The sequence below is a fragment of the Furipterus horrens genome, unplaced genomic scaffold (genome assembly GCF_987537825.1).
Source record: "Furipterus horrens unplaced genomic scaffold, mFurHor1.1.pri manual_scaffold_4, whole genome shotgun sequence".
Taxonomy (NCBI): domain Eukaryota; kingdom Metazoa; phylum Chordata; class Mammalia; order Chiroptera; family Furipteridae; genus Furipterus; species Furipterus horrens.
This window is the reverse complement of record NW_028327174.1, coordinates 24473351-24495291: the sequence shown is the minus strand read 5'-3', so window position 1 is coordinate 24495291 and position 21941 is coordinate 24473351. Positions and strand designations below refer to the sequence as shown.

Here is a 21941-nt window from a genome sequence, read left to right as displayed (position 1 = left end):
CAGTGCCTTATTCAGGTGCTTTTTTTAATATGTAACTCTCCATTGTTCAGTTGCCTTCAAGTCCCTTGAAGATCAGTTGCTCTATTACCTTTATTTGTACCGATATTTTAAGTATTATATTGTCACTGTTATCTCATTCAGATAGTATACTAATACTTCAGTTTACAGGATTTTGTCTTCAGAACAATAACCATATTAGTGGACAATTTAAATGTGGGACAGATGTGGGAGTAAGAATCTTAAGAGGAGAGAGCTTGATCTGTAATTATCCGTAAATACAATCTATCATTCACTCCAAATGTAATATGTAACACATGATATTTAAGAAAAGTGTTTTCTGAATTGATCAGGCAAAAAAGGACAAGTGAGTGACTCTTTTATTGAGAACTGGAAGCAAAAACACCCAAGAGAAAAAATCAAAACTGCTGAGTTAAAGTAACCAGGGCATGGATTACGTTTCTTTGGGGAAAATCTGGATGCAATCACTGTGTGAACATGGTTTCACAGCAACAGATTCAAATCATGTTTATATTCTATTTTATATTTTATTTTCTAGAAAATAACTACCAACAATTATTTTGTACTCAGAAGTATGCTTGTCAAAGGAAAGTCGTGATATATGACTGAAACTTTTCCTGTGTTTACCAATTTTTATTTTATTGAGTTGGTTCGGTAGAGGAGAATTTTAACATATATTGAGCACATATTCCATGCCTATTGTAGTACTCAAAGTAAATGCTTCACTAAGTATAAGAGTACACATTAAGTGTGTCTGTACATTTAACTCAAAGTATTTTGGCATCTCACTATTTTACTGATGACAAAAGCTTATTAATGCATAGAAATTCTCTTACAGGCAATACTTTAATATGAAGAGGACAAAAGTATGCCTAGCAATAGAAAATCATTTACCTACCTCCCACATCTGAATATTCTTGTCCTGAAACAAAGATCCTGACATTATTTTAAACTGAGCAGCCATTTTCTAATTGGTCGTTCCATTCTACTGATGGACCCTTTCGAAGACTTGACTAGGATTTTTCTTTACTGGTCTTGCTCTGATCTTCTCTAAGGTGTAGAGATGATCACCTTGTAGCTCCAATCAAGTAAGGAATATTAGTATTGGTGAAGATGCTGATTTTCAGTTCTTATTCAAAACATTGTTTTAATCGATCTCTGATATGTTATCCAACACCTTTGCAATTATATTATAGGATATGAATATTGCATTATTGGTTTTACAAGGGTGGTAGCATTTCAGTTAGAATTTTAACTGACAGTTACAAATTCACTTATGGATATTGACCAGAGATATTACACAAGAACATTTTATCTTTTTGCATGAAAAGTATGAAGAGAACTGCTTCTTATCAAAAGAAGTAAACAGATAAACAAGAAATAAAATGAAAGAAGCAACCAATTCTGAATCTGGTTCAGGAGAAGCTTCATCAAACTCAAATGAAAGCAACATAACAACGTGAAAGTTTTGGGTGGATATTGATCTTTCTCAACACTTGACTCTGCCTAATAGCTATTTTTTTTTAATGAAATGTCTACACAGAAAAGGAAGCATTTGAATAATGGTGATCACGCTGGTAATGCACATTTTGGAAAAAACACTGACATTCTCAGATTATTTAGGGCAGAAATTTGAACCTTTTTCATCTCATGGCATAAACTAATTACTGAAGTTCTGTGGCACACCAAAAACTATATTGAATTTTTTGCCAATGAGACAAAGAAATAGGTATAACCTTGATTTATTCACACAGGACAGCTTTTGTTGTGGTGGCTGTTGTCACTGTTTTATCTGACAATTTCAGGGAGAAGAGGTCAGTGCCTCTGACTAAATAGTCAGATATGGCATTTAAAACAATTCTTGGGGCCCACCAGTGTGCCTGTTGCCACACACCGGCTGCAAGTGTCTGGTTTAGGGGAAGGAGAGGTTTTTAAAGCCAGAGTGGAGAAAATGTACAATTCGTTCCAAAGTTTCTTAATTTCAACCCTTAATGTTCACCTGCTACTTAATAAGTCCCAACATGTGAGAATTAAGTTAAGAGTGAAAAACTCACCTAAGACCAGTAAAGAGCTTGCTGGCTACAGATGTGGCTTGACAATCCTCACGTCACTAGAAACAGTTTCTCTGTGGTGAGCTATTGGGTAGGCCATTGGGTTCTCACGCTCAAATAACACACCAAATTTGATACATTAGTAACTACTTGAACTTTAAAGCTCCGATATTTTTACTAAATATCATTGAAACAGCACTGAGCCTCTTTCTCAGGCTTTATGCAAAAATATCTACATTTTAAAGTGCCAAGGTCAGTATCTGTTGATGAAACTTGGGCATAAAGAAAAGAGACACAGAAAGTAAAGGGACTCTGGAAGAAGAGCAAGTCACATCAGTAACCAAACAGGAGCTTATTCACATCAGAAAACTTCCATCAGCCTAAAGAGCTCACCTTTTAACTTTTGCACCAAACTCTTACCAGTGAGTGTCAATCAATTTACACATTACCAAGCTCCAGTATTCTGAAATAAATCTGAGAAAAAAGAATTATTTTTCAAAATGTATAATGTTTTTAAATTCTTTAGTAGAAAAGTAGTCTGTAACTTATTGTATTTAACTGTTATCTATAAAATAGTAAAGACAATTTGGGGGGCTTACTATATGCCAGTTTTGTGTTGGACATTTTGCGTTAAGTTATTTAATCTTGATTAACCTATGTTAAATTTTATAGCTTCAGATACATAAGATTATAGGGAAATATGTTCCAAGTTAAGTAGCTAGCAATGGCTGGGCTGAGCCCCACTAAGCTCTATCTACCTCTAACAGAACAAAGTGCAGGGAGACACTTTGCATAATTGTAAAGAAATGTATCATTTTGCCTTATCTTGGCAATTTTTAGTATTTATTTGTATACCTATATAAATGCATACACACTTGACTTGTTAATGCCCTATTGTTCTTATGGAGGTAAAACAGAGATTTAGATCATTAACCCTTTGTTGCCATAATTTTATATAACCTAAAAGTGGTTTTTTATTGTATTAGCAAGCTTTTAGATATATGCTTCATTTCCTGGCTTCCCTGGTTTCATGAGTTCTGTCTATGAAGAAGCATACTTTAATTTTTAAAATATCTGTTTATATACCCCAACAACTATTTGTGAATTTTATGATGCTTTCAGATACAAAATAATTCACATGAAGAGGATATTGGCATCAAGGTGAGTGGTCCATTTTAGAATTTATTTGGATTTATTTGAAATTAGATTTAATGGGGTGGGAGGGAGAATATATCTTGTTCCCTTCTTCTACTGCTGGTGTGTTTAACTGTTTGTGAGGGTGTGGGTGGTGTGTGTGGTGGGAGAGGTGAGAAACCTTCAACCCGAGAGACCTAAGTGCAAAGTTAGCATTATAATTTACCATAGCGGTTAAAGGATATTTACTGTTAACTATAAGTGAACACTTGTTAGAGAGGACAAGGGTCTCAAGGTCTAGGCAATTCTTGCTAAATGCTATTCTTCCTTAATGTTAAAATGTAGTAAAATATTTTGCAGATGCACCTGTAAACAGGATGAGCTTGACAGGAACTCATGGGGTAAATGTCATCAACTGCAAAAAAGAAGTCAATGTGTAACTGGCTAAATACGCCTACCCACTGTGAGACAGAGCTTTGCATGTGAATACCTTGTCTCTTTTACTTGCTACAGTAAATAAAACTACCCTGCCACTGATCCTTCTTGAATTAAACACCCAAACTGTAATCCCCTAGAGTTAGGTAGCATTATGTTTACAATGTCCTAGGAAGACTAAGGGCTAGAATGATATGAATAAATATTACCTCTCATTTTAAGATTTCTGTCTAGGGGAAAGGGTAGAAAATTATGGCACAGTTTATTAGTAATGTGAGTGGTGTATAAAACATAATCAGGACCGTAGAGTTAGGGACAAATCTACTCCATGATAGGACATAGAAAATCTACATTATGTATTGGATGAGAAAAACTTTGTTAATGCTAAGGAATTTGATTTTATTCGGTAATGTTAGGATATGCAAACATTTTAATATCATGAATAATAAGTTCATAATGTGCTTATTTAATATGAATTTTTTCTGATTAGGCTCCTTCACGGTGTTGGAAATTAAAAAATGAACAGACATGGCTTGTATTTTGTTTACTTTCCCCCAGGTCCTTTAAATGTAGTTGATCTTCTTAGTCTTCCCAGTGATTGACACGAGAAGAAAGTGATTGTGATTGTTGGCTGTTGTTATTCTGCCCTGGAGAACTGTAGAAATGTTTGTCACTAGGTGAAGGCATTTACTTTGTTGTGTCTTTAAAATGACATGCTAAATGTTTTGAAACTGCCATTCATTAATCTGAAGCTTTTCATTCTTCCTGTCTTCAACACTGAAGAACAGAATCCTATTTTACATTATATTATCAAATTTTTATGAATACAATGTAGGAACCCTTTTAATGGAGAAGTGAAGTTGATATTTTAATGTGTCAAATCACTATTTTAAAAATAAGTCACTGTTGGAGAGATATTTATAATTAAAATATTAAGATACTCCACCCTACCCCCCATTATGGTAACAAGTATCAATACATGCTTTGAAAATATTTCAGTTTAAAATTGATTTATTTAAGAAACGATTGTGGGGTACATACGAAGTGCCAGACACACACAAAAAGAAACAAAATCCTTGTTTTGTGATAGTTTTACAGATGAGGTCTGACCAAAAGGGCCAGGGCCACATCAGAATCCAGACATCATTTCTAGTAAAGTTTAATCTTCAAATGTACTGTAATTAATGGTCTCTGACCTATGAGCTCATGTATATATATATATATATACACACACTCATGGTATATGTCATGTATATATGTGATATATTCATATATAATACATGATAGATACCATAAACTTTCTTAGAACTTATTGTGTGTTAAAAACTTTAGATGTTTATACATTAAACTATTCTCACAAATCCTAAGAATAAACATTTTAATGTATTAATAATTCATTAATGGATTATTTCTTCCATGCCTTAGGGAGTTTAAGGACCACATCAGTGATTTTACATATCAAAGATTAAATTTGGAGTGGAAAAATATTCAAGATGATGTAAATTGATATGTGAAAAGAAATTTATAATAAACCCTAATTTGTCACCCTAAAACTTTTAATGTAACCCTTTAATGTGTTTCTCTAATATTTTGTAATGCATACCTTTTGTATCTGAGACAAAAAGGATTTGTTTTGCAGTTGACCTTTTTCAGTCATTACTTCTTTGGGTCATAGCCTAATATATGGCCTGGTAGACATAGTTTAGGTTAGATACTTCCTGACATCCTCAGCTTCTCCATAACACTGTGCATCAGGATTGCGTGCCTGCAGCACTATCTGCAGTGGCTTTAGCTGTGCCCAGCCAAGCAAGCCTCTCTGTGGGATGACCAAAGTATGAGGCACCATGTGCCTGCATTCTCCTATCCCTGAGCTTCCTTGTGTTGTATCATGTACCGTTTATGGTGTTTGTGCTATTTCATTATTGAACAGTTAGTGCCCAGCTTGGGACAGAAACTACTCTTTTCTGAGCAATGGCCTTTTGGAAGTGAAATAAGTGTTGTTTGCATCTTCTTTGGAAATGGGAGGCATTTCCTTTTGGAGGGACATTCTGTAGAATGGGATGGTCAATGACAGGTGATCATCAAAATTTTATTTTGGGATTACAGAAGCTTGGACCAGAGGACCTCTGAAAATAGAAATTTGAAATATTTAATTTGTTTGAAATCTCAGCTCTTGAAACATTCAAAAGAGCCCACAATGGGACAAATTAGTCCTTCTAAAATGATATCTTAATGGAGGAACTAAAAAAAAAAAAAAAAAGACCCTGAAAATTTATTTTAGGACTCCAATTGATGTCTGACTGAAGATGCCATGTCCTTAATGAGAAAGGGGCCCTAGCAGCTCCAGTTCTGGTGGACACTGTAATCTGAACTCAGTGCATTGTTATCCCTGCCAACATGCAGATACATTTAGTAGTGGTAGCCACTAAAGACATTTTTAGCATTTCACATCATATTTCCCAAGCTCACCAAAATGGGTGGACACTGTACACAACTGTATGGACACTATATTTAGAGACACTTTTACCCTTCAAAATGGCATGCGGTGTTCAGACCAGAGAGGCCACTCTGACCTTACATTTGCTCATGTTTGCCTATTACACGTTGTATTCCAGCCCTGAATAGAGAGCACTGGCCCAGTCCTTGTTCATGTGCAGCCACGCTCCTATATCTTCTGGAATTTTCTTTAGTGCTAGAATAGTGACTCTTAGGTTCTTGTTGAGCTCCTCGATTAGAGCAAAGGACTAATAGCCTGGGTTTTTCAGAGAGGCATTCCAGAGCCTTGTCAGAAGTTTGTCAAAATACTTACTTCTGGGAACCAGAAAGGGGATTAAAAATGTGAATAAGTTTTCCTTTCTTTGTATTTCATATATGGATAGGCTGCCCTAATCCAACCTTTACTACTTTTGTAAGTAATAGTACTCAGTGAAACCTTATCATCCTTGTGGCTACTCATTTTTGTTGTTATAAAGATATTTGTTTAGTTTAATGTGAAGTAAAATTTGACAAAGTTTAGAAATATATTAATTGTAGTTCACCCCTCCTGCACAATTATTCTTTTTTATTTATTTTTTGTAACTGATATTTTGTTACTAGTAATGTATCAGAATTTTGTTGGGTATATTTGCTGTCAAAAAGCTTGAGTACAGAGGTTGAATACTATTCATTAGAACTAGATTCATCTGTTTTAGAAACACACTAAAAATCAACTTTAAAATCTCTAATAATAATAAAATAATTCAGGATTCTTGACTGAATTTTGGCCATTCATTCTTGGTTTCGCTGGATTAAGTATAAAGAAGTATTACCATAAAAGAGCCAGTCAGAGTGCTGGGGAGTCTCTCCCATCAACCACGATGGCAGCAGGGGGAGATTCTTAGACCGAATACATGAAAAGCTAGCAAGATTATTGGATAGAAAAAGCCCTCTCTCCCCATACCATACCAGATTAGGGCGGGACCAGGGGAAGGCAGGCACATGGCCCTAGAAGTCAAAATGGCACAGAGGGAGGTGCTGGACCAAAGAGGCCTGTCAGTTTAGCCTGAGGAAAGAAGGATTTGTTGGAAGGTGGATCCACCCAAAGAGCACAGAATTTTAGAAGTTGATCAGTCATTTTGAGAAAGCACCCAGTTCATCCAACACCCAACCTAATATAATCCCAGGGGACCAAAGAAGCTCACTCTTGCTTGTGACCTGGACTTGTACAGTGCAAACTTGTTCTCTCCATGGGCCAGGTGACCTGATCAGCCACAAGGCCCATGGCCTCCAGAAGGAAGCCTCTCTCTCTCTCTCTTGCCCACCTGGTGATGTACTCTTCAGTGTGTTTGTGTGTGCTTTCTCCCAGAAGCACGTGACAAGGTGACCCTGGCACCTGCATGGCCTATGGCTGTGTAGGTTCCACACACAGGCTCCAGGAGGGAGCCTGAAATGAACAGCAGCCGGGAACAAGCTAAGCTACCCAGGTGGGTTCTAAAACCGCTTAGCAGCTGCCTGTGCACTCCAAAGTACTCTACTATAAAATGGAGCAGGAACTCTAGACATTGGCTTTTGTCCTGGCCTTGCTGAGGACAGTTAGGCTTTTTCCATGGCAGAGAGAGGAGAAGAGCTTGGAGGTAGGAGGCTGCCATTCTCGCAGATCGCACAGCATCTGAATAAAACCTCTTTTATTTTTGCACCAACAGCTGCCTCACGAGTTTGGCTTTTGTGGCGAAAGACAGCTGAACCTCTGTTTTTTGTTTGGTTACAGAAGTATGTCTAGGATAGGAGTATACAATTCTTAATAACAGTTTGAAGTCTGTTTCAATAGAACAACCAAATGAGTATCGCACTTTAACTGTGAAGCCACAGAGCAGTTGGTGTTTCTTTCTCAGCTGCTCAGTTCTCTTTTGTACAGTGAGGTTTCCCTCATCATCTTAGTTAAATTTTATCACTTATCATACTTTCCCAGCTTTCCAAATCCTCCTTGGTCTTATTATTGGACTCCGGTAATATCATCAGCTCAATGCACTCTATATCAGTAACAGGTATACTGCACAATACAGAATATTTCCAACCACAGACTTGCTGCTGCTTGAAATAACATTTAACACCTACACTAGCCTCGATATGACCATACGATTTTGGGGATGAGGTGAATGACTATTGGGTGGAGAAAATAGCATGTCTGATAAAAATAACGAAAAGCTACAACAGAGCAGTTTGCCTGGTCAAGGGACACAATAAAGCTCAACAAGAAGAAAGACCAAAAATGAGGTGTACGGCCTGGATGTGGGTGATCATTGTCACTTTAACTGTTATTATCTGTGTTGTTATCATTCGGACAAACATGACCACAGGAAATGAAACTAAATTCAGAATCATGACAGCTTTTACCCACTAAGTCAGGAAAAGGAAAGAGAAAAGCTAGTCAAACAAAATTAAAACAACATGAGGTACCTAAAGCATTGACTAGTCTGCAAATACTGGAGTTGTATTTACATGGGGGTTTTTTACCTGCAATTTCTCTCAAACATGCTGCACAGACTTACATCTCACAGACTTTGCACTACTTGTACAGGTTTTCCCCCGCTCTCCAAAATTTTGGAGGCTGGTTCCTTCATTTCACTCAGGCCTCACTCAAATGTCACCCCCGTGACTACTTCTGTGATCACCCTTTTTCAATGTGTACCCACCTCATCCCATATGATCTACAATATTTCCTACAACAGATAAAGAAGCCAGAGTTCCTTTATGGGATGAACAACCAAAATTCAAAATATAAAATGACACAGTATTGCTACATATAAACTATATATTAAGTGTACTTTTGTTTGATATTTGTAACTTTAGGGAGAATGATTGGTTTCTTACATAATGTTGAGATTTACTAGGATTATAGACAATGTAAAAGTAATCAGGTAATTAGATTTTAATAAATTCAATGAACAGAATAGAGCCATATAATCATCAAAGAATTTGATTCTCAAATCAATAAGAACACTAGATAACCAGAAAGATTAAAACTAGAAGACATTATAGATTATTGATATTTTAAGAGAATTCAGGTAAAAGAAATTATATTTGTATGGTAACCACTGTTATTCAGGATTCCAAAATCCTATTCATATTTATATAACCAAAACAATTAAAATAATTCAGATACTACCTGTATCAATTTAGGATCAAAGTGTCTCTGAATTTCCCTTTAAACTTGAATGCAGTTTCGTTCTTTACTTGCTTTCCTGGTATCTACAAGTGTATGCAATTCTTAGATAATTGTTTCTTAGTCATATTCAGTCACAACAATGTGTCATTCCAGCAATTCAAATTTCCAATTTGACTGCATTTCAAGCCCACCTGGAAAATCCAACCTAGTATCCTTATCTCAAGATTCTTACCTTCATCACCTCTGCAAAGTTCTTTTTTGCCCCAAAGGTACTATTTAGTTACTAGTGATTGTGTCCTGGACATTTTGGGGCCATTATTCAGCCTACCACAGAAACCAGGATGCCCCTGGGTTGCTCCCTGCCCTCCATGGGCCCCCTTTAGCTCACAAGAAACAGTCCAACATAGTTTATCCCAGTATTTCAGACATGTGATGTGTTCCCAGTGTAGCTTTTACTACTCTGTCACCATAGGCTACTCCAATGGCATGACCCTGGTACCTTTTCTTCATAAAGCCACACTCACATCCATCCCCCATGTTTCATTGCTGCATTCTGTGGTCCTGGAAGCTAAACTCTTATCAACTGCGTCACTCAAGTTTCCTTGCTTGCCCTCTGGCTCTGGCTAGCGTCTGCCATTAGGAGACATTAGAAGGAGATCAGAATGTGAAAGGGGCTGTGTCTGGTGTGGCTCAGTGGACTGAGCACTGGTTTGTGAACTGAAAAGTCACCAGTTTGATTCCCAATCAGGGCACATCCCTGGATTGCAGGCCAGGTGTGAGAAGCAACTGACTGGTGTTTTTCTCCCTCCCTTACCCTCTCTCTGAAAATAAATTTAAAAAAAGACTTTTTAAGGTCAAAGGATAAAATGGACTAAGTAATTCTCCAGGTCTTGGCAGTGACTAGAATCTCTCCTATGTGTTCTTGGCATTTTCTGACACTAAACAGTGGATCCAAATGTGATCATTATCCTGATATCTTATACAGTGTTGCCTAGAGTATATGCAGCTTAAAAATCTATTTGATTTATTTTATTTATTAAGAAATAAAAAATGAGTTCTGATAAAGTTCTCTGTGGTAGCTTTTTAGAATATTGGCTGCTAAAAATGTATTTTTCACATAATTACTAAAAACAAAATCTCGATTTTGATATGAGCCATGTCGTTTTTTTTTGTTTGTTTGTTTGTTTGTTTTTTCAGAAAGAAAACTAGATTTTCTTCTGCATTTAATCCAGTGGCTAGTTTTACTTTGAGCATCATGCAACTGGTGAACACACTAGGCATGTAAAGGCGTTGATATTTTTACTCACTGTACACTATTATGCATAATATTTCCAACCACAGTGTTGCCTGCACTTGAAATGCCAATTAACACCTAGACCACTCAATATTATTGTAAAAATTCTTGAGGATCTAAGAGGGGGTGGGGTGGTTATAGCAAAAGGTTAAAAAAATAAGATTTTACTGTAGAAGATATTGGAAGCAAAACCTGTGTAATTTTCCAAGGAGCAGTAGGTTTAGCTTAATTGAAGAGAATGAAATAAAAAGTTGGACATGCGGATCACTACCACATTAACAATCCCATTAGTGTCATTTATCACTTGGACATGCAGCATCAAAGCTAACAGCAACACAAAATGTGGAATAGCATGAGATTGGAGCAACTTTGATGTAATGAGAATGAGAAATAAGATGAGGATTAAAAAAAAATCACTGATGTGAGTCATTCATATAACTATGTAAATGTTATGGTCCAGTTCTAAATATGTGTTTCTGGAAATCTCATTCAGATGCTTTTAAGTAATATATTTTATAAACAGAAATTATAGGCAAGAAAATGCAAATATGAACCCCTGTCACACTGCCTATATATGTAAAACTGAATCTTTTTAAATCTTGAACGTCTTATAAAATAAAATGTAATAGGATGAGAATGTCTTCAGAAAACACATTCAGGCACTCAGAGAAACAAAAAGCTGGACCATGATAAAAATAATTTCTGAAATAATAAGTGAATATATCATGATTTGCAGAACATATTGAAAGAAACAATTCATTCTTAGTGTTCAGTAGCAAAAACTCTATATTCAAGTGGCAATTCTAGGAAGAATATAATTTAAAACTAATGAGTTATTTTGCAAATAGTAGTAAGGGTTTTTAAATCTATGGTTATCATGTGTTTCTTGTGTATCTTGTGGGATACACAAGAGAAGCAACAGTGTCAGAAAATAAAGAGAAATCAAGACAGCACTGGGACAAAGAGGAAACCAGTCAGAGAAAGACAAATACCATATGATTTCACTTATGTGTGGAATTTAATGAACAAAATAAATAAGAAAACAAAATAGAAACAGACTCACAGACACAGAGAACAGACTGACAGCTATCAGAGGAGAGGGGTGTTGGGGGGCTGGGTGGGAAAAGTGAAGGGATTAAGCACAAACACAAAAAGAACTCAAAGACACAGGCAACAACTGTGTGGTGAAAACCAGAGGAGAAAGGGGGTAGGGGCAATAGAAGAGAAAAAAGGGGGAATAAATGGTGACAGAAGGAGACTTGACTTTGGGCGGTGAACACACAAGACAATATACAGATGATGTATTATTGGACTGTACATCTGAAACCTGTATAATTTTATTAACCAAAGCCACCCCAATAAATTCAATACAAATGTCCAATGTAGTGAATCTGCCAGGAATGAATGGGGTAATGCCCTGTGCATTGTGGTCTCCGGTAGAAAACAGTAGACAGGGGCCACTAGTCTGCTGCACAGTGATAGCCTCTAAATCAGAAGGAGTCCTATACTCTGTGCCAGCCTGTGAAGGCACTGTATTGTCATGTCCATTACAATGGTGGATCCAGATAGCACTGATAGCAGGCAGACAGTGCAGACTCAGTCAACAACCTGATTCTGGTCACTCTCATCAGAGAATGTGGACATCTACATGAGACACAGGCAGTTAAATCGCTAGCTATAAATTCTTTCTAGCTTTTGGCCCAGAGGAAGAGCATAAACATCTGCCAGGGTAGCTTTACATATCCAGACACCACAGGCAGGCCACTGGCAAAAACATATCTCAAAGTAATGAGATTCCTCCATAGGAATTTGACTAGAGCTATGAGAATGGCTGAGTTCTGCCACCTGAGTGCAGTGACCACGTGGATGGTCAGTTCTGCATAGCTGGCAGTATGCCAAAAACAGGTGTGTCTATCAGATTTCAAATAGTCAAGTTATCAGTGAACCAGACCTAAGTATTTGGGGGACCTCTGTAACTCAAGGGACCCACTGAGCCCATCACTTTTCTTCAGATGATGAAGCTGGGGATAAAATTTCTGAAAAAGGGATGGATGCCACTTTTTCAGGTAATGACAAGCCACTGCTGGAACCAGGCCATCTCCACTCTTGGATGTAACAATTCTATTGGACCAAGAAAGCTTGTTGTGTCTTTCTCACCCTATTATTGTTGATTTCAAGTTGTGTCACCCAAAATTGAGATATCAGGCCAAGGAGTCACAAGGTCCCCTTGTTAGTGTTCCATTTTTACAAGAAAATTTGATTTAGAGCCGATTAGTAGCAGTTTTTCAAAAGAAATGTAAAAGGTAAGGAGACAATGAATTTATATCCTTAAGGGACACCTTCAGGTGGAGGCTTCCTTCCTTTGCTAAAATACTCCATTTGGTAAAATTATCAGTGATAGAAAGTAGTATTCCCAAGGGTTATGAAAGGCAATAAGGTGGAAAGCATGTTATAGTTTGCCAGACTACTACCAGCAACCACTCAAAGTAATCTGATTTGTAGGGGTTAACTCATCGAATAAAACACCCAATATTTTCTCCAACACCCAGTAAGATTCTAAGCTTCTTTGTTGGAGGTGGGTGTGAAGATGAACAGGCAGCAATATTTCTCTGACTTTTGGAGCAATTAAGTATTGTGAATCAGCCCATGTTGTAGCAAGAAACTAGTTGAAGAGCAAATGCTTGCTGGCTGAAATATACGTAATACCATTGTTAGCCAGGCCTGATGAGACCCAGGCTTCTGACTTAACCAACCAATAATGCATCACCTATACAGTGAATGCTGTGGGCATTGGCGGGTAGAGACATTTCCTATAAATCCTGATGCCCCTCCACACACACACACACACACTAGTGGCAGATGCCAGAGAGTTTGTCCCTCTAGCACTGCTCTACATGGGCCTCTTCCAGTCCAGGGAATACTTCTGGCAGAGGGGCTGGAGAAGTACAAGCATGTAATGCCTCAATTCCTACTGTGCATTCAAATGTAGAAGCAACAACAGTAGTGCACTGAATTGGCCCACAGGTCTCCACCCAGGAGATTAGGTAAACTTTGCTTTTCCACGATGGAGACTCTGCCAAACTCCATCAGCTAAATCTAGGGTGTACCTTTTCTCTATGAGATTAAGTGTAAAATGACATGGGTGCCTGTGTCACACAGAGCCTTACTACATAAAATTTAATAGGCAATTATTTATAAACAAAAAGACTATTTTAGTTAGTTTCTGTTTTAAAGAATTCCATGAAGAGAAATTTTTTTGGGGGGGTGGGGGGCGGATTTACTAACATATCTTCCAAACTAAAAGCACTGATATTTAAAGGAACTCTGAATATTTGAATATTTTGATTTTTTCATATGTGCGGGAATCAATCCATAATGAGTAGGCATTTGCTGTGGTTATGCAGAGATATGTGTGTTTTGTGTTATTTAACTTACACTTATTCTATTGTTCATATTTATTTAGTTTTGGTTTTAGTATGGATAAAAAAAACTTGCTTATATTAGTATTGCAAATTTAGCAGCAAATGCTTCTAATTGACATTATTTAACCAAAAAAAAAAAAAAAAGTGCACATAAAAATCAGAGTTAAAAATCTAAAAGCATAATATTGAATATTTCTGTAAAGCATATTTTGATAAGTCAAACCATATCTCTTTCAGAACTAAAGGACTTGCATTTTGGCTCAGGAGTGTTTGGCAGGGTTTCTGGTGATCTGGATTTGATGTACCACTGCCAGAGCTAAGGTAGTGGTCAGAGAAACATCCTTTTGAGACAAAAATATCTTAATTTGTGCGAACTATGTAAAACCAAAGAATTTTGTGTCACAGAAGTCACCAAGAGAATTGGGATGAAGGTTAACAATTCTAAGTGAATCCTTAGACAACTCTCTTCTCTATCCTTAGCTTGCCTAAGCAGTGGTCAGTAAAACACCCATTTCGCTTATCACCTACTGCCCTTCCTTATGCTACAGACCCCTTTACCTCACCTCAGACTTAGTGCCTTGGTTTCTGTGTAGATGATGGGAATCTGAATTTTGGGTAGGCACCACAGGAAATTCTGAAGAATAATTAAGATTGAGAGGCACTCTCCTGCTTCTACAAAATTTCACCTATGTTCAATTGATTTTAACATAATTTCCTAACATGAGACTATTCAGTTAACACTGATTAAGTACCTTCATTTTTTCAAATAGGCACTTATTTTCTAAATCTGGCAACCTTAATTACTGTCTTAGGAGAAGGACCAACATAAACTAAATCAACTTCCCTCAGATAACTGAAAGAAAAATGTTCTTCTGAAATAGCTTCTCTAAAGCCAGGCTTCATGTAAATTTTCAGGCTGCATCAATACCGCCTCTCTGGTTAAAAAGATCACCGGGCCAAAATTTTATTTTGTTTGTATTTTTGTTGTTGTTTTTTCCAGTTTATTGAGATATAATGGATATACAACATTGTGTAAATTTAAGGTATACAACGTGACTTAATATAGGTATATATTGCAAAATGATCACCACAAGTAAGTTAACATCCACCACCTCATGCAGTTACAAAATATTTTCCTTGCAATGAGGACTTTTAAGATCTATTCTCTTAGCAACATTCTAAAATACAATACAGTATTATAAACTAATCAGCTATACATTACATCCTCAGAATTCATCATCTTATAACTGAATGTTTGTACCTTTTGAACACCTTCACCCATTTTCCTCACCCTCCATGCCCCACATCTGGCAATAAATATGATCTGTTTCTGTAAGTTGGTTTTCTTTTGAGATTCCACATATATGTGAGTTCATGCAACATTTGTCTCATTCTGTCTGGTTTATTTCACTTAGCATAATGCCCTCAAGTTTCATTCATGTCATCCCATTTAGCAGGATTTCCTTCTTTTATAAGGCTAAATATTACATTGTATATATAGTGAGCACCTTTGTCTTGTTCCAGAGTTTAGAGGAAAAGATTTCAAACTTTCACTATTAAGTATGATGCTAGCTGTGGGCATGTCATAACATACACTTTATTATGTTGAAGTATGTTTCTCTTATACTTAATTTAAAAAGAGCTTTTATCATGAACCAATGTTGAATTTTGTTCAATGCCATTTCTAAATCTATTGAGATCATCAAATGATATTTTCTTTTATTCTATTAATGTAATGTTTTGCATTTATTGTGGTCAGAGTGTAACCATTCTTCCTTCCCTTTTAAAGTGGTCCTTCCTGGTCTTTATAGCCCAAGGAGTGCTTCCACCTTCACTCAGATGTTCTAGGGCTTTCACAGTGGTGACTTCTCTGTGGATAGTTGCTAGCTGGTCTTCTTTGAGGGGAACTAAAGTCAGGAATGATCTATGTTTCCATCTTGATGACATCACTCTCCCAAGATTTTATTTTAAAAGTGCCTAAAGTTTAGTCATGTTTCTTTGTCAGCTAGCAGGAAAAAAATGTAAATATTCTTTAGAACAACTCATTTCATCCCAGACTTAATAAGTGCTCATAAATAAATTAGTGAGGAAGATAAGAGGCTCAGAGCCAGAGACAAACACACTAAAAACCATAAGTAAATGATCAACCTTAGAAAGAACCAGCAGGAACAAAAATGACAGCAGTAGGTACTGACAAAACTACTATCTCTGCAATAATCAGGCACATTGTATATAAATTAACTATATTTACTATGGCTAAATGAATATAAGACAAATTTGGATATGTGTTTAAAGAACAAGAAACTTTTTTTAACTATGAGTATAGCGATATTTATTAAAAACAACAGTATTCCTTTGAATAAACATATCCATATTCCTTAATCAGTAATGCAAAAAGTCAATGAAATTCATCTACATACTCTTTTTAAATTGTGGTTCAATTACAGTTGTCCCAGTTTTTCCCCCAGTGCTCTCCCCTGCCCCGCCCTTTACATAAGATTCTCATCATAAAGTCTTCAGCTTCCTTCTCCTTCACTGAAATGCTCAGCAGTCCCGCACAGTTACTGAGAGCCCGGCCGAAAGGCAGCCCAGGCCTAAGCATCACGGCACACTGATCCTCATGGAGGTCCCGGCCTAATGTGTGAAAGACTTCACAACAACACTTTCAAAGTCCCCAATTTCACCTTTTATAAAATCGTCTTTCCAAAAATGTTTTTCTCCATGATGTAAGGGGAAAAAAATCAATTTGGACCTTTGGTCATGAAACTGGATGGATAGCATTTTTGGCAGATACAAGATGAGAAAAAGTGCTCTGGAAAGCAAATGCAGGGGAGACGGGACAACTAATCCCACGAGCTGGGGAAGTCCTTCTGCCATCAACCACGTTAGGGTTAGGAGAGAGTCCACCTCTGACTGAGTCGCTACTAGGCAGAGTGGCAGAAGGGCCCAGCACATCCTGCTTTCTCACCAGCTGATTTTCATTTAATTGTTTACTTAACCATGTTACTAACTTTCCATTGTTTTTTAGAAGCTGTTTGCTTTCTTCAAGTTTTTGAACTGTAGCTTCTAATTGTTCTTGTAATTCGCATACCTCTGGCTCTTTATTTTGGAGTGATTGTCCAACATTTTGTAATTCTTTTTGTTCCTTTTGTAATTTTTCTTCCTTTTCAGCCAAAAATTTCTCTTGCTGAATGGTAACTGTATTCTTCTGTTTCAATGCACCCATTAAGTTTTCAGATCCCCTTGTAACTGCTTGATAATTTCATTTGCCTTAAGAAGTTCTGCAGACAACAAAAACGTGTGCTGGCAAGGATGCGAGGAAAGGGAACCCTGGTGCACTGCTGGTGGAAATGCAGACTGGTGCAGCCACTGTGGACAACAGTATGGAATTCCCTCAAAAAACTAAAAATGGAACTGCATTTTGAACCAGTAATTCCATTGCTAGGATTATATCTGAAGAATCCTGAAACACCAATTCAAATGAACCTATGCACCCCTATGTTCATAGCAGCACTATTTACAATAGCCAAGTGCTGGAAACAACCTAAGTGCCCATCTATAAATGAGTGGATCAAAAACATGTGGTACACTTACACAATGGAATACTATGCAGCAGAAAGAAAGAAGGAACTCCTACCATTTGCAACAACATGGATGGAACTAGAGAGAATTATGCTTAGCAAAATAAGCCAGGCGACAAAAGAAAAATACCTTATGCTATCACCTATTACAGGAAATTAATGAACAACACAAACAAATGAGCAAAATTGAACCAGAGGTTTGTAAACAAGGAGTAGACTAACAGTGACAAGGGGGTAAGGGGTAAGGAGGAAGGAGAGAAGGGGGTAAGAAGGGGAAGGGTCTAGTCAAAGAACATGTATAAATGACCCACGAACATGGACAACTGGGTGGGGACTGAATGTGGGAGAAGGGGGGGCAGGGTGCGGGGAAGAAAGAGGGGGGAAAAAGTGGGACAACTGTAATAGAAAAGCAAACAAAAAAATTTTTAGTGGGGAGAAAAAATGAAAATATAAAGAATGGAAATGCAAGTTCAGTGAATATTAGAAGGATAAGGATTTTACTTCACACTGTATATTTCTCTCCCTGTCTGATCCCTCCAGAATTTGGAATTCTAAACAAGTACGTAATGACATAAGGTTCTTTGCATAAAACTAATAAGACCAGTTGTTAATAGAGGTTTTGTTGACCAAGACTTTGACTGGAATGTCATGCCTACAGGAGACACGCTTGCGCTCTGGTTGTTACCAAAAGCCCCGAGTAACTAGCATTGACTTTCAAAGGTAATAAAATCCCTTGGGAAAGAAGACTTGGTACCTTGGTTGGTTGTGCGGTCCATGGATATCTCTCCAGAGAAGGAATGAAGGATGCTCTCCTGGAAGATGGCTAGAAGGGACCTTAAGGCACAATGGAAAACCTGAAGGACTTGGAAAAGACAGGTGTTTACAGGCAAGGCTGAATGCCAGGTATGTGGCTCAGCTCCTGTGCCCTGAAGGGCAGACTGAAGGTCACCCTAAATGTTCCTTGTGTAAGTTCCAGCAAAGCAGACTTAAAGATCATAAGTGATCATTTGCTGCTCTTGTTGTGTTTATGCAAATGAACAGGATAAATTAAAAATGGACTCAATGCAGTCCCTTTAATGACAAGGAGGGTAATATTAAGGAGAAAAATCATGATTCGAGGAAAATCACAATGCTCAGTGGTAGACTATAAAGTAGTGCAGCTAACTGTCTTTAAAGTTTATTTTCATTTAAAGTTTGTTTTCATTTGAAAGTTAAACTAGGTCTGTGGCATCAAAAAAGATGCTTAATTTACAGGCAAGAAGAATGTCAAATACCTTACAACTGGATGTCTTTCCAATAAGACAGTCCTACAATTTAGAGATTGGTTTGTGGGTTATGTTGCATAAATTAACATGTGTTTTCTGTTTTCAAAGGGCATAAGCCTATGATCTCATTACCTGAGTGATTATCTGTACGTATAGGCCTCACTTAATCCTGTCTGCATTGCTGCCTCCTGAGACTCAATGGTTTGGCTGAACTAAGTGGCTGGGGTTGGTGAAGCATGGGGTGGTCTGTGGGCTTCACTTTAAAATTGGCTTCTCTTTTCTATCCTAATGACTTGACAGAAAGGGCTCAGAGATCTGAGAAGGGGGAAACCTAATATATTTCCCTCAGCCCAAACTAAGTGTAGTGGGCAAAAGGGTTTTGGACAAGTGTGACATGCCTTCCGCACCTTCTTCCAAAGAAGCCCTTTTTTCCCCTAATGTGGGACATTGAAAAATTAATTCCTGCCTTTTGTCATCTAGTGGTTATGGATTGAATGATGCCTTTTAACACTGTTACCAAGTCTGTTGCCCCCAGAATACAACAAGGATGCCAGCCCATTAAACCAAGTATGCCGTGGTCTGGGGACAGCCAACTGACCTGGAGGCTGCAAGATCCTTCCCCAAGTGGGAAGGCCACCCTCCCCTCCACAGCCCCCACTTTTATTAGAAATTTCTGGACCCAAGGGTAGGTAGGACAGCGACCATGTCCAGCTTGAAGCAGCTAGAGGAGCACAAGACCTTCGCCCATTGTCCTTTATAAGATTATAAAAGGTCTTAAGTCTGAGGGGGGGGTTGTTATTTTTTATTGTTATAAAAAATAATTAATTAATTAATTTTTTAAAAAAAGAATAATATAGGAAAAGGTGATGCCAGAGAACTTGTATGCACAACCTATGGTCATGGACAGTGGGTGGTGGGATTGCTGGGAAAGGGGGGGTGCTGGGTGGAGGGGAGCAAAGGGGAAAAAAATGGAACTATTGTAACAATATATTCGATAAAATATACTTAAAAAAAAGAAGTTCTGCTGATAATGATTTTATGGTAGCTTAAAATTTTCCTAGTTGTACCTGATTTTTCTCGCCATTTTCTAAAACCACCTTTTATTCATGGATTGTATCAGATGCTTCTTTGGTTCTTAAAACAAGCTGGTCCTCATCCTCAACTTCCTTTTGTAAAGCAGCCCCTTTTGCTTGAAGCTAATTAATATACTTTTCTTTTTCATGGCATTCAGCATCCAGAGTGGAATTCTTGCTACTGAACCTGCCCTGCAAGGCCTTCTTCTTATCATTGGTCAGTTTCCTGAGAATATGTATTTGACAACACTGCTGTGTGGGATGCCCATTCATTCTGTAACTTACCTAATTATTGTTGTTGTTTTTTTTTAATGTCTTTTGTCTGAAATTCAGTTGTCTGGTAATATCCTCTAGTGGGCACATCGATTATAATTTTTCTTCCTTGGTACATTTCAAACAGCCTGCTAGAAATTTCTTAATTTCCACATCATTTCCAGGTAAAAGTTTTAGGGAGAGGAGTGTAAGAGGCTTAAAAGGATTGTCTCTACCACATTTCAAAGGCCAGGATAGTTATTCCAAACAGCAGTTGGAGAAACTAACTTCAGTAAAAACCTTAGAATCTCTTTGGCTTGTTCCTGAGTGCACAGCTGAAGAAAATCTACACATTTTTGTGGAAAAGTGAGGAAGTCTATGAAAAGACCTTGCTGGGATGTTAAACTCTGAAAATCTTCCTCAGATATAACAAGGTTATACAGGAAAAATGGATCAGTATCATCAGTCAGGCAGATAACTAAATCCTCCCCTCACAGTCTCTGCACTTGACCTGCAGCAAAACGAGCTGCTGGAACAGGACCTGGCTCATGCTGGACCACTGCCCCACTGCATGCACAATGCCCACAGATGGCCAAACTGGTCTGAACAGAGTCCAGGCCCTGCTGAGGTTTGAGTTTAGCACTCAACCAAGAACAAAAATCTCTTTAAAATGACCAAAAATATTTGAAATTATACAAATAGAATTTTAAAAAAGATACTATAGATGTTTTGTTAGTTTATTTTGTTCATTAGATTTCATATATAAGTAAAATCATATGGTATTTGCCTATCTCTGACTGTCTTATTTCATATAGCAAAATACTCTCCAGCTCCATCCACGCTGTCCAAAAAAGGTAAAGATTCCCTTCCTTTTTTATGGCCAAGTAGTATTCCACTATGTAAATATGCCACAGCTTTTTGTCCACTCATCTACTTATGGGCACTTGGGCTGCTTCCAAATCTTTCTTATTGTAAATAATACTGAAATAAACATAGAGGTGCATATATTATAATGATTCAGGTCAGGTCTGTTCAGAAAAAGTCCAGCTATTGTTAATCAAAGAAGAATGGTTTGTGTAACATCAATGGAAACTTGCAGCCAAGGAGAATGGACTATAATGTGCATGTGTGAACAATGATGACTTCACTGTACTAGTCAGTGAGGGTGGTAGGTGCTGTTGAGTGAGCATGGGTACTGTGTGGCCATCTCATTCAAAATGAAGCATCATATTTTGTATTAAGCTTGAACATGCCTCCATGGAATCATTTTAGATGATTCAGAAGGCCACAGCTATGGGCAACTGGTGATTGACAGCTTCATCACAACAATGGGCTTGCTCATGCAGAGTTTTTTGGTGAAACATCAAATCACCCAGGTGACTCAGCCCCCTATAGCCAAGATTTGGTATCCTGTGACTTCTGGCTATTTCCAAAACTAAAATCACCTTTGAAAGGGAAGAGATTTCAGACCATCAATGAGATTCAGGAAAATACAATGGGTCAACTGATGGTGATTGGGAGAACTGTGTGAGGTCCCAAGGTGCCTACTTGAAGGGGCTTGAGGTGTCATCGTTCTATGCACTAAATGTCTCTATTTTTGATATTACATGGCTAGATATCTTCTGGACAGACCTCGTATTCTCAGAAGTAGAATTGCTGGATCAAAGGCAGTTCAAATAGACTCTTAGATACAGAGAACAGACTGACAGCTGTCAGAGAGGAAGGGACTGGGAAGCTGGGTGAAAAAGATTAAGAGATTAACAGTATGGTGA

The 21941-nt window shown here is 37.6% G+C and overlaps 1 pseudogene; it reads right to left on the bottom strand.

Annotated features, from left to right (window-relative positions):
• Positions 1-16678: 16678 nt before the first annotated feature.
• On the bottom strand, positions 16679-20719 carry LOC150011372 (spindle assembly abnormal protein 6 homolog pseudogene; annotated as a pseudogene).
• Positions 20720-21941: the final 1222 nt, after the last annotated feature.